We start from the raw sequence: 13,255 nt of genomic DNA on the forward strand, positions 1-13,255 counted from the left end.
CTACAGCAGTAGGTAGGGGCGGCTTCAGACTCCGAGAGAGGTAAAACCCTACCTCGGGGAACGGCATGGTGGAGGACGACCAAGTGGAGCCTTCGAGAGATGGTGGGCCACTTGCTCCTTCTCAAAAATGGAAAGCAACTTGGCCTAGCGGACAGAACACGGGCCTGGGGGTCAGAGGATCTAGGTTCTAATCCCAGCTCTGCCAACTGCATGCTGCGTGACCTCAGACAAGTCTCTTAACTTCTCGGTGCCTCAGTCTCCTCAACTGCAAACAGGACATTAAATACCTGTTCTCCCTTCTACATAGACTATGAACCCCACGCGGGGCAGGGCCTGGGTCCGACCTAATTAACACGTACGTACTCCAGTGCTTAAAACAGCGTTTGACACACAGTGAGAGCTCAGCGAATTCCATAATTATCATTATCATTAGTTGGTGCTGCCACAGTGTTCCTTTCAGGTGGCTGGGCTGCCGCTCTTCTCAAAGATGGTGGTGGGCTAGAAGTGATCTGTTAACAGGGTGTATGTTGAGGCCTCGAAGCCAAGCTTCCCAGAGTGCAGAACAAACTCGAGTGACAGTGAGGAACCCAAAGCGTCTGTCTCGATGATAACACCTGTTGCTCGGCAACGGTAATTAATAAATGGCTTCATATAGTTGGCAGCCATCTTTAAATTGCCTTTACAAATGGACTTCGCCTTATACTGGCAGAGAAATGAAAGCCCCTAAAAATGGTTGGCTTGAGATCAGAAGATAAGTCGTAACTGGAACAAAAATGCCTTAACTCCCCATCTTGTGTTTGGTCTGTAGAGTCCCAGCGTTTCCAAGGGATAATTCAATGAGTCAGTCCCAAAGATATTTAGGACAATTGTAAAACAGTTCCATGTTACTCGGTATAACGTGTTATGCAAAAGAATGAGTTAAAGGAGAAAGAAGCCTAGAAGTATGACATAGGGGATGCTCTTAGTTAGAGGAGAAAGTTTTATTTTTTATTGGTACTTTAAAACGTGATGGTAAATTGTTGAGAGAACGACAGAGAGGGAGAGAGAGAAGCCGTTGTTCTAGAGAAGCAGCGAAGCCTGGAGGAAAAAGCCCACAGGCCTGCAAGTCGGAAGACCTAAGTCCGAAACCCAGCTCTACCACTTGCCTGCTGTGTGACCTTGGGCTAGTCACTTACCTTCTCCGTGCTTTCTTTCCTATCTGTAAAATGGGGATTCCGTGCCCATTCTTGTTCCTAATTAGACCGTGAGCCCCACGTGGGACAGGGACTGGGTCCCAACCGAGCATCTTGTACCTCCGCTACTGCTCAGTACAGTGCTTGACGCATAGTGACGCTTTACTAATATCACCGTCGCTGGGAGTAGTAACAGAGCCGGGATGGGTTCGAGGAGCGAAGGAACGGGAGCTATCGTAGAGAATGATGGAAAGGTCAGATCGCGGTTACCTTCACCTCTGAGGTCCACAGATTTATCATCATCCTTGATTCTTCTCTCACTTTCAACCCCGTATTGAGTGATCACCAAATACTGTTGGTTCCCCGCCCCAACAAAATTCTAGGATTTGCCCCTTCCTCTCCATCCAAACAGCCGCCACGCTGGGTCCGCGCACTTGTCATACCCTGGTTTTACTACGTCGTCGGCCTCACCGCTGGTTTCCCCGCCTCCAGGGTCTCCCCCTCAACTTCATACCGCTGCTCGGATCATATTTGCAAAACGTCCACTCTGCCCACATCTCCTCAATCCTCGAAAAACTCCAGCGGCCGCCCATCCGTCACCGCACCGGGCAGAAGCTTCGGTCCACCGGCTTTAAGAAACGCATTCGGCGCTCTCTTTTCCAATTACCCAGTCTCTTCTCCGACTACATCCCAGATCAAAATCTTCATTCCTCTCAAGATCACCTTCTGTCTGTGTCTCGCTTATTGAGCGCTTACTGGGTGCAGAGCACTGTACTAAGTGCTTGGGGGAGTACAATACAACCATATTACAAACACATGTAACCATCAGCCCCGACCTCTGGTTCACACACGTCCCCCGGCCTGGAATTCCTCCCTCTTCAAATCAAACAGATCACCTATCTCCCCGTCTTTTCTCGTCTCGTGCTGTCGAGTCACCTCCGACCCATAGCGACCCCGTGGACGCATCTCTCCCGGAACGCCCCGCCTCCACCTGCAATTGTTCCGACAGCGGAGCCGCAGAGTTTTCTCGGTAAATGATACGGAAGTGGTTTGCCATTGCCTTCTTCCGTGCATTAGACTTGAGTCTCCACCCTCGACCCTCTCGTGTGTCACTGCTGCCCAGCCCGGTTGACTTTGGACTTGTAGCCGACCGCCTTCCACTCGCTAGCCTATGCACCGCCTAGACACTTACAGATCTTGCAAACCCCATTTCGTCCTCAAGGTCCGAAATATTGACCCAACTATATACAGTAGTCCCTAGGATTTTGTTTGTTTGTTGTTCCACCTATCTGTGGTTGACTGAACCCATATTCACGGCTGCGGGCATGGCGAAAGGCCCGGTACTGGCTCCTCCCCCCGCTGCTAGCTGCCTCTCTGGTCTCCGGTGCCCACGATCCCATCTCTCTAGTGACCGGATGGCCACCTCCACCCGCACGGAGAGCCCGGACGGCCGCGGGCTGCACGAATAACTTCTGCTCTTTGGCAGAGATGGGTATCCATGGTTGTACCTCATTTGCGGATGTCGCTCTAAGCAATCCCTCAGCGAACACCACATAACTACCACATAAATACACTGGAAAACACAGTAATAATAAATAAAAGTGTTGGTATCTGTTAAGCGCTTACTAGGTGCAGAGCACTGTTCTAAGCGCTGGGGGAGATACAGGGTGATCAGGTTGTCCCACGTGGGGCTCACAGTTTTCATCCCCATTTTACAGATCAGGTAACTGAGGCCCAGAGAAGTTAAGTGACTTGCCCAAAGTCACACAACTGACAAGTGGCAGAGCCGGGATTCGAACCCATTCGGCAACTTGGAGACGACGTTATCGAAGAATTAAAAGCGCATGACTCCCGAGCCCGGGCTCTTTCCACTGAGCCACGCTGCTTCTCTAACACGGTGAACGGTAGACACGGTGATGTGATCAAACAGCGGTGTAAATCCCTACCAACAACGAAAGATTTCAAATAGATTCTGGGGAGGACGGCTGTACGCTATTCAACTTTCAACACGCTAGCTTTACGCTCTTTTCAGCAAGGAGTGATCTTGAGGTAACTTTCTAGTGAACTGCCATTAGTTATGCTAAGGAGTTGGAAATAACTGATCAATTAGTGGGCTTTAATCACCCGAGGATTTTTCAAAGGGGGAAGGCCAGTGCTAAAGTACACTTTGCTGGGCTTTCTTAAGTAAGAGAATGCTGTATGTAATGCCAGGATTATAGCGCTATAGGAAAAGCACAATTAAATAAAAAAAATTATAATGGGGGGGGGGGACTGCAGTAAGGGGGGACAGCCTCAGAGAACCATGAGACTCTAATTCAAGCAACAAGGAAATGCAGAAATATCAACAACGGTCTTTAGTACTCTCTCCACGGTAAATAAAAACAGCCCCGGGTAGAAATGTCAGTATCCTCTCCGGTGGCTTTGTCATACCTCACAAAGAGAGCGTCCGAAAAGCATGCTGCACTCCAGTGGCCATGACATGACACCCTTGTGCCATCTTGGTCCAAAGAAAGAAAGTCTACCGAAGGCCTATTACATTAAAATAAATCCTTCCTTTCTTTTATAGCAACCGGGCCTTCTTTTTAGCCTTCTGGTCGGCTACGCACGGCAAGCCTCTTATCGCCTCTGCCCATCTGCCCTGATTTACTCGCTCTCCACCATACCTGATGCTGTTTTCATTTCTTCCTCTTCGCATCATGGTCTTGAAGCTCCGTTCCAAGAACTGCTCCATTTGAAATTTCTGGGCTGGGACGCCTAAAATGCAAGACGCCACGGTCAATCGATCATGTCTACCGAGTACTCGACTGAGTGCCCGGCACTATACTGCGCACTGCGAGCCCCCGGGGAGAGAACGACCGAGGCGAGATATTCTCGGCCCTCGAGGGGCTTAAATTTACCGAGGGACGCGGTCGAAAGTCGGAGGAAGGACAAGGGTAAAGCGGGAAGCGGTACAAATTCATCGGGACAAAACCCCTGCAGAAATAACAGTCGTGCAGATGAATTTACAAGTAAACTACACAAATAAAAAAATACATATGTTCACGAGTGCTAAGGAGAGTAATAAAAAACACAAGTGCTTACAGTGGGTGTTGGGCTGCCACGACTGGGTCCTGCGAATCAATCGGGGAGGCTTGTATTTAGATCCTTCCAGCTGAAAGACCAGCCTGGGAAGTAACGGAAGACCAACCCACCTTCCAGAGTTGAGGGATTACCAGTAAAACAGACGGTACTCTGCAGTGTTCAGACCGCACACCGCCACACAGAGACACACTGAACGGCCAGTTCCACTAGAGCCCGCGTTTTCGTTCGGCAACTTGGAGACGACGTTATCGAAGAATTAAAAGCGTTTTCCCCACAGGGCTGGAGGACGTTCCCTAGTTCGGGATAAACACGATCCACGTGGCCGCAAGAGCTGTGTGTGAGGAATCGAGGTGCGAGGCTGCCGAGGTTCCCGGCTTCTGTCTCAAACCTAAGATTCTGTACGATTCGGTATGCGGTGCTTCTTTAGGGATACGGAATTTACAGTATCTAATGATGCAGGGGTAATACGCTCCGATTAAAAGCCGCGCTTCCTCAATCGCATCCGCGCGCTCTTTCTGCTAGCTGGTCCAGCGCTAGGAATCAGGGAGCCTGGGTTCTAATCTTAGTTCCGTCTACAGCTGGGTCATTTAATAATAATAATAATAATAATAACGTTGGTATTTGTTAAGCGCTTACTATGTGCAGAGCACTGTTCTAAGGGCTGGGGTATACAAGGTAATCAGGTTGTCCCACATGAGGCTCACAATCTGCATCCCCATTTTACAGATGAGGTAACTGAGGCACAGAGAAGTGAAGTGACTTGCCCACAGCCACACAGCTGACAAGTGGCAGAGCTGGGATTCGAACCCATGACCTCTGGCTCCCAAGCCCATGCTCTTTCCACTGAGCCACGCTGCTTCTCTAAGACTGCATGTCGGTCCATCAGTGGTATTTATACTAATAACGTTGGTATTTGTTAAGCGCTTACTATGTGCAGAGCACTGCTCTAAGCGCTGGGGTGGACACAGGGGAATCAGGTTGTCCCACGTGGGGCTCACCGTCTTAATCCCCATTTTCCAGATGAGATCACCGAGGCCCAGAGAAGTGAAGTGACTCGCCCACAGTCACACAGCTGACGAGCGGCCGAGCCGGGATTCGAACCCATGACCTCTGACTCCCAAGCCCGGGCTCTTTCCACTGAGCCAGCACTTCCCGCGTGCAGAGCGTTGTACTGAGCGCTTGTGATCGTTGCGCCCCTGGCCACCTGCTCCACGCCCCAGCGGGGGCCTGATGGGCAGAGATGAGGGAGCGTGAGTAGCATCGCGCAGGCCACCAGCATCGTCGGCTCGCCCGGGCGAGGTCGTGGTCCGGAAGTTTCCGGACTGAGGCTCACCTTCATTCCTGACGGGGGCCACATCAGGTCACGTCTCCGCCAAGGGGCCTTCCCCCACAAGCCCTTTTTTTCCCCGATTCCCTCTCCGTTCTGCATCATCTGTGCACTCGAATATGAACCCTTTGGGCATCTGGCATTCACTCGACCCTCGGCAAAAATGATTTATTTGCACCGATGTCCCTCTCCCCCTCTGGACTGTAAGCTCGCTGTGGGCAGGGAACGTGTCTACCGATCCTGATGTTCTATACTCTCCCAAGTGCTTAGCCCAGTGCTCTACACATAGCTCCAAAAATACCGCTGATCGATTGAGACGGCATTATCGTTTACTATGTAAAATAGCGACGAGTGGCAAGGGGGACAATAATTCTTTTAACAGTCACCAGAACAAAAATGTAGGAATTTGGACTACAAAATGTCGGTCACGGTACTGTCGTCAAACTATCTGTCCCCTAATCCGTTAATTCCCCTTGACCCGACGATGCCGTAACAGTTTTTCCACGACGTGTGGCTCTTCGGGAACTCAACTACCACATTTTAGCAGAAGTGACGGTGCTCTCAGGAATCAGACTGAGCCCTAAGAATGATAATGATAATAATAATTACGATAATGATAATTTTGTGCCGATCACTGTTCTAAGCGCTGGGGTAGATACAAGTTAATCGGGTTGGACACGGTCCCTGTCCCACGTGGGGCTCACACCCTTAATCCCCATTTTACAGATGAGACAATTGAGGCCCGGGGAAGTTAAGTGCCGTGGTCAGACGGCAGACAAGCTTAACCTCCTTAATGAAAATGAAATCAAGAGATGATGAAAATCACTTGCCCGTTAATTCCCGCCCAAGGACCAGAAGAGGAGGAAATCCCGAAACTTAAATGTCATAATCCGAAATGAAGTCCATAAGCTCTTTAAAGAAGTCGGAGAGTCCTGGAGCAAAGCTCTGAGTAATAATGAAAACGGATGGACAAGTTGGGGGTCAGATGTTCTCTTAGAACACTACGTAGCGATGCCAAATTAATCTCCCAGTTGGACACCACTGCATCCAAGAGGTTCGGAGCCTATGAAGGGAAGCAGCGTGGCTCAGTGGAAAGAGCCCGGGCTTGGGGGTCGGAGGTCATGGGTTCGAATCTTGACTCTCTTTATTGCCATCGTTCTCGTCTGTCCGTCTCCCCCGATCAGACCGTAAGCCCGTCAAACGGCAGGGACCGTCTCTATCTGTTGCCGACTTGTTCATTCCAAGCGCTCAGTACAGTGCTCTGCACATGGTAAGCGCTCGATAAATACTATTGAATGAATGAATGAATGAATGAATCCCGGCTCTGCCACTTGTCAGCTGTGTGACTGTGAGCAAGTCACTTAACTTCTTGGTGCCTCAGTTACCTCATCTGTCAAATGGGGATTAAGACTGTGAGCCTCACGTGGGACGACCTGATTACCCTGTATCTACCCCAGTGCTCAGAGCAGTGCTCTGCACTGCACATTATTAAGAAGCGACGTGCCCACTTACCTGCTATGTGACCTTGGGGAAGTCACTTTACTTCACTGGGCTTCCTCATCGGGTTTCATACCTATTCTCCTTCTCCCTTAGGCCTGTCAATCCACATGGGACCGGGACTGCGTCCCACTCGACAAAATACCGGAATTATTCGGCGGCGATACGGACACGAACGCTTCCAAGAAACGCTCGGAAAGAGTCACGGCCAGGGGCCGTGGCTTCCGCTGCCGGCAAGGCACCGAACAGAAAGCTGAGGCCTCCGCGGTGCTCGGCGGGGAGTTAAAGCTACAACAGCGAGTAGTAACACCAACCGGCCTTTCCCCGATTTGAGACTTAATATGTGACACGATTCACAGCCCGTTGCGGTCGTCAAATGTTGTCCTCAAGGAAGGAGAAGCTCTTCCCAGTCCTCCTCAGAAGTGGAAGGAGGGCACTAGTCGTTGATTTTTCCACACTCCTCCCCTAGTACCCGGTCAGGGCTCGGTTCTCATTGACCTCTCACCTACGAGATCACCTTGGCATTAAGGGCGAAGCCTTGAAGTTGCTCATTTCAGGCTTGATGAGCAATTCATCCTCCATAAAAGCATCGACGACAGGCTCCCCACGGCAAAAGCAGACCCGGCTCCCAACGAGCCCGACGGCAGCTCCGTTCCTAATAAGTTAATCCAATGGTTTTTGTCATGAGCAAAACAAGAAATCATGTTTTTAATAATCCGAGAGGTCCCTGCATCTTGTTAACATCTGGAGTTCAATCATTTCTGTGCTAAAAACTGGGGAATGCTTCAGCAGGGCATAAATCTCGCCCCTCACTGTACATGCGATCCAGATGCTGAAGGAGAATTAATGTTCATTTGTAACACATCTGGGTGTCGGCAGCTTTGAGCCGGCTCTAATAGAAAAAGTGCGGAACTAACATAGCGTTTCACCTTCCCTCAGGTCCCAGGTCCAGAGTCGAGCCTGGTGCCAGCGGGCATCCCCTGGGGGTTGGCAATAAACTTCCCTAATCGGCTTTGGCGTTGTGTTAAGTGCTGGGTGTTTTGAATTTTCCACAGAAGTCTCCTAAGCACAGCAATTCCCGCACGCTGACTGTCTCCCTTTGACATCTCTGTAGGTTCGCTACGCGTTTGAAACTCATCAACAGCGAATGCCAGAACTTTTAAAGTTGGCTTTAAACTCCTCGCTGAGTCGCCGGGAGAGACTGTGGCAGCCCGGAGCCGCTGGCAGTGATGATGCAGTGTAGAAAGTGGGAACACGGGGGAACGGGCTGGCTACAGCAGGATGGCCGGCCAAGGGAATAATAATAATAATAATAATAATGATAACTGCGGTATTTGTTAAGTGCTTACTTTGTGCCAGGCACTGTATTCATCGCCGAGGTGGATACAAGCATCAGGTTGGACACGGTCCCTGTCCCACCTGGGGCTCACACTCTTAATCCCTATTTTATAGATGAGGGAACAGAGGCACAGAGAAGTGAAGTGGCTTGCCCAAAGTCACAGAGCAGATAAGTGAAGGAGCCGGGATTAGTACAGTACCTGGCACATAGTAAGTGCTTAACAGATACCAAGGAGAGAGAGAGAGAGAGAAAGAGAGAGAGAGAAAATTCCGGGCAAAGGGGTAAAGAAGAGCAGACAGTGTGGAATTAATTCTTGCAACTATTTCCCTGTCTTTAGTGGAAACAGTGTAATCTGTATAGGTAATTATGACAAGGAAGATATCATCGAGCCCACTAACATTTTTTTGACCCCGGCTTGACTCTTTCCAAAGAAAATACCGATGTGGGAACTTAAGTGAATGAAAACATATCACCATCCATTCATTGAAAATGCTACCTGCCGAGAGGTTATTTGTGTTTTTTTCAGTATACTATATTTAACCGGCGGGAATAATTTTTAGAACTATCCAGTGAAAATTTGGAATGAAAATGACTTAAATGGGGTTAAGTATCCTGCTCAATAAAGACGCTCTCCGGATCCATATCCTCTCATCTGCTACCTCAGCACTTATCCGCTCAACCACCTGTAAGATTTTGGCACATACTACAAACTCTACTATTTCAGTATTTCCACACACCACTAGATGATAAACTCTTTGTGGGCAGGGGTGATGTTGACTAATTCTACTATACCCTGGCACACTGTCAGTAAAGCATTCTGTGCATAGTAGCCGATCGATAAATACTATGGATTGATTGTGAAGATCGACGCTTTTTTTTAAACAGCTTTCTTCCCCTATAGTGTGTGAGCTTCACGCGGGCAGGGAATCTGCTTTACGCTTCTGTTGAACGCGCTACGTACACTGCACTGCGTTCAGTAGACCCCCAGTAAATCTCTTTACTGCTATTACTACACTATCTAGATAGGTCACGGAATCTCAAAGACTGCATCCGTAGGAGACAAACAGAGAGGCAGCGTGGCTCAGTGGAAAGAGCCCGGGCTGGGTTCGAATCCCAGCTCTGCCACTTGTCATCTGTGTGACTGTGGGCAAGTCACTTCACTTCTCTGGGCCTCAGTTATCTCATCTGTAAAATGGGCCTCACGTGGGACAACCTGATTACCCTGTATCTACCCCGGCGCTTAGAACAGTGCTCTGCACAGAGTAAGTGCTTAACAAATACCAACATCCTTACAGATAGAGGGCCTAAAATCAAGTCCTGGGAAAATATACGTTCCAGAGCGCCGCAGTTATTTTCAGCTCACATCTTACTTCTGTGAGAAATTGAGTAAGAAGTTCAATGAGGGATCCGTAAACGCCAAAGAACCGATTACTGGTTTCGCTTCCTGGACGAAAAAGGACTCCCTAGCCAAGCTTCTTTTTGGTAGCACTCACGTGCTTTGAATTGGGCAATAGAAGATGTGAAGGGAGCTATAGCAGCAGCTACTCATTACTTGGACTTTTAAACGGCTTTTGGGCATTTTTAAGAGAGTCACATTTAATCGTGCCTATTTGATGTGAGCTCTGCAGCGCTTTTTACGTCTTAGCACTGGAGAAATGAGAGCCACCTGATACATCATTTTGGACAGTAATGGAAACGTCAAGTAGCAAACATTCCCACAAAGAAGGTTTTGGTTTGGACACCGGAGGCAAAGCTTGGATGTTAAATTGTCACTGGAGAGTATTGGTAATCACAATCGTGGGATTTTCCAAGTGCTTATCAGGTGCCAAGCATTGTTCTAAACTGTGGGGTAGACACAGGATAATCGGGTATCACATGGGGCGCTTGGAATGTACAAATCGGCAACAGATAGAGACAATCCCTGCCCAACAACGGGCTCACAGTCTAAAAGACTCTGAGGTGTCATCAGACTTTCCATTTCAACCTGCGTGTGGAGATTCTCCACCCTGCTCCCAGCATGTCTGGTCCCACCAGGCCAGGAATAAAAGCTGCTCAGGCTCCTCCCATCCCCGCCAAGATGCTGAGCCTATTTTCTGGATTTGTTGGTGTTGTGTCTTCAATACCTTCCCCCAACTTAACGTCTTAGATTGGGAGCCCCCGGAGGGACAGGGACGATGTCTAATTGAATCAGTTGTATTTATTGAGCGCTTACTCTGTGCAGAGCACTGTACTAAGTGCTAGGGGGAGTGCGATACAAGAGAGTTGGCAGACAGGCTCCCACCTATGTATCCTCTCCCATTGTTTAGTATAGCGCGGTGCGCACAGTAAACACTTCATAAATACCATTACTATTTGACCCTGCTGCTGGGTTTTCTACAGACAACCATCGGTCCTCTGCTTTAGAACCTGACTCCTGGTCTCCCCAGATCTCTGAAGCCCATTCATCCGATTCCTTTCCTTTTTTTAGGAAACCCCAAATAACATTTCTTCCTGCACCGCAAACACGCTCGCTCCAGAAAGCCTGACCGGAGGAGGTGGAATAGTCCCTTACGTCCCGGCATCCTAGCTGACGATCGTGGAAAAGGAGACGGTGATTTAAATTCTGGATTGGATGCTGAAGACCCTCTGGTGACTGCGATCCCAAGTTTTCCATTTAGCGTCTGTCCTGAAAAGGAGACGTTTTGCATGAATGAATGAATCTCCTCATCGAGGAAAATTCGTGCTGGGATACTTTCCCGGGTTCTGATGTTGTGTACCTCCTCACAGCTGCCTCTTCTGTCACCCAACTGTGCAATGTGAAAAAATATTCTCTAATTGTGCCATCACCTTCTATCCAAATTATTTAGTGAAAACACGTATCTCGGTTGAACCGAGCATAAGAGAGGTAGCGTGGGTAAGGTGTGTCTGACGGCTCTGACATTTAGTAAATGCGGTAAGGCAGTTTTTTTGGTTTTTATTTTACGGTAATTAAGCACTTACTATGTGCCAGGCACTGTGTTCAGCACTGGGGTAGATACAAGCTAATCAGGTTGGACACAGTCCCTGTCCCACCTAGGGCTCACAGTTTTAATCCCCATTTTATCGAAGAGGTAACTGAGGCACGGAGAAGTGAAGCGGCCTGCCCAAGGTCACCCAGCAGACAAGTAGCATTCATTCATTCAGTAGTATTTATCGAGCGAGCGCTGGCTGTGTGCAGAGCACTGTACTAAGCGCTTAGCAGCAGAACCGAAATTAGAATCCAGTTCCTTCTGACTCCCGGGCCCATGCTCTGTTCACTAGGCCGTGCTGCTTCTCCGGAATAGTGAACATATAATAGGCACTCAATACCATCGATTGATTGGATTTATCTTGGAGAATCTCTTGCCCGGTTGCTTGCTTTGCCCCTGAACATACAATCTCCCTGTAGAAAGGGATCACGTCTACCGACCCTGTACTTTCCCAAGAACGTAGTGTCGTGCTCTGCACGCAGTAAGCGCTAGATTCATACCACCGATCGATTACTCCTCCAGTGCTCAGTACCGTGCTCTGCACAGAGTAAGTGCTCGATAAATACCACCGTTTGATCCTGGGCCTTTGGCATTTAGGGTGAGCGCCGGTCAGGCCAGAGTAGTTAAGAGAGTGAACGCGTCCCAGATAATAAGGCATCCCTGCTTCTCATTCTCTGCTTTACCCAACTGGCTCAGGAAGCAGGCAATTTCCTGCTTTGGCTGAGCGGATATTAAAACCTCTTTGTTCCCTTATCTCTGGGAAATAACACCTTCCCCTGTAACACCCCAAATGGTGGGGTATGAAGAGGGGGCCGTCTGCGGGTTCCTTAATATCGGTGTTGACTGAAGCGAGGAAAGAGACTGCTGAGCGACGTGTAATTCTGGGTTTCGTGGGGTGGGATCGAGCATGTTTCTGCATCATCTGAATTCAGAGGGGAGAAAAAAAATGAAAGCGAGGGATAGATCACGAAAGCCCGAGACCAGGCAAGGATCCCTTATGAAATTCACGATCTTTACACTGAATGAGTGAAAACACGGCCTCTGTCAAAGTTTCCCTCAGGACTAATAAAATCAAACCCCCCGACTATACTGCACGTCGAATTTTGCAATACTCCTCACTGATGACAAATGAAGATATAATGATTGCTGACAACGGCTTGGTATTTCCCAATATATCCATATATTAATCTGCACGCACAGACGTCTATATATAGATGCGGCTATACATACTGTAGATCTATATCCTGTGGTCTATGATTTACTGTTAGAAATGCCTAACCTGCTATTTGCTGTTTTTCCTTTATTCCGTTCAGCGCTTCCATACGTGTGAAAGTTGCTTTCCAATCATCCATTTAACCTCGGGGATCGGGGCTGGGAAGCATGATACATATCAGGCTCCGTTATCTCCTCAAGCAGGGAGGTATCTAGTCACGAACCTTCGCAGGAGTGGAAGGATGGAGACCATTCTCGGCCCGTCCGGTATCTCCCCCCGACCCCGAGTTGACTGGAGAATTATTTGCCTGCATAGCATTCAATCATGGCTTTAAAGCACTCGGTCACCCTGCCCCCTCCTCCCTCACCTCACCATTCTTCTACTACAACCCAGCCTGCACACTTCACTCCTCTGATGCCAACCTCCTCGCTATACCTTGAGCTCCCCTATCTTGCAACCAACCTCTCGCCCACATCCTACCTCTTCACATCAAACAGAAAATCACCTGCCCCCGCTTCAAATACTTTTCGAAGGCCCATCTCCTCCAAGAAGCCTTCCCTGACTAAGCCCTCTTTTCCTTTTCTTCCGCTCCGTTCTGTGTTGCCCTGACTTGCTCCCTTTATTCATTCCTGCCCCCAG

At 49.0% G+C, this 13,255-nt stretch overlaps 2 long non-coding RNA genes across 2 annotated transcripts in view; both read right to left on the reverse strand.

Moving 5' to 3' along the window:
- Positions 1-3,911, reverse strand: part of LOC120638886 — a 49,612-nt gene extending 45,701 nt beyond the window's left edge. The window contains exon 1 of the long non-coding RNA XR_005660916.1: positions 3,836-3,911. This is a non-coding gene — a long non-coding RNA (uncharacterized LOC120638886). The remainder of the gene's footprint in view (positions 1-3,835) is intronic.
- A 3,248-nt stretch (positions 3,912-7,159) lies between these two features.
- LOC120638885 overlaps positions 7,160-13,255 on the reverse strand; it is a 28,585-nt gene continuing 22,489 nt past the window's right edge. The window contains exon 3 of the long non-coding RNA XR_005660915.1: positions 7,160-7,732. This is a non-coding gene — a long non-coding RNA (uncharacterized LOC120638885). The remainder of the gene's footprint in view (positions 7,733-13,255) is intronic.

The sequence above is a fragment of the Ornithorhynchus anatinus genome, chromosome 16 (assembly GCF_004115215.2).
Source record: "Ornithorhynchus anatinus isolate Pmale09 chromosome 16, mOrnAna1.pri.v4, whole genome shotgun sequence".
NCBI classification, from domain to species: domain Eukaryota; kingdom Metazoa; phylum Chordata; class Mammalia; order Monotremata; family Ornithorhynchidae; genus Ornithorhynchus; species Ornithorhynchus anatinus.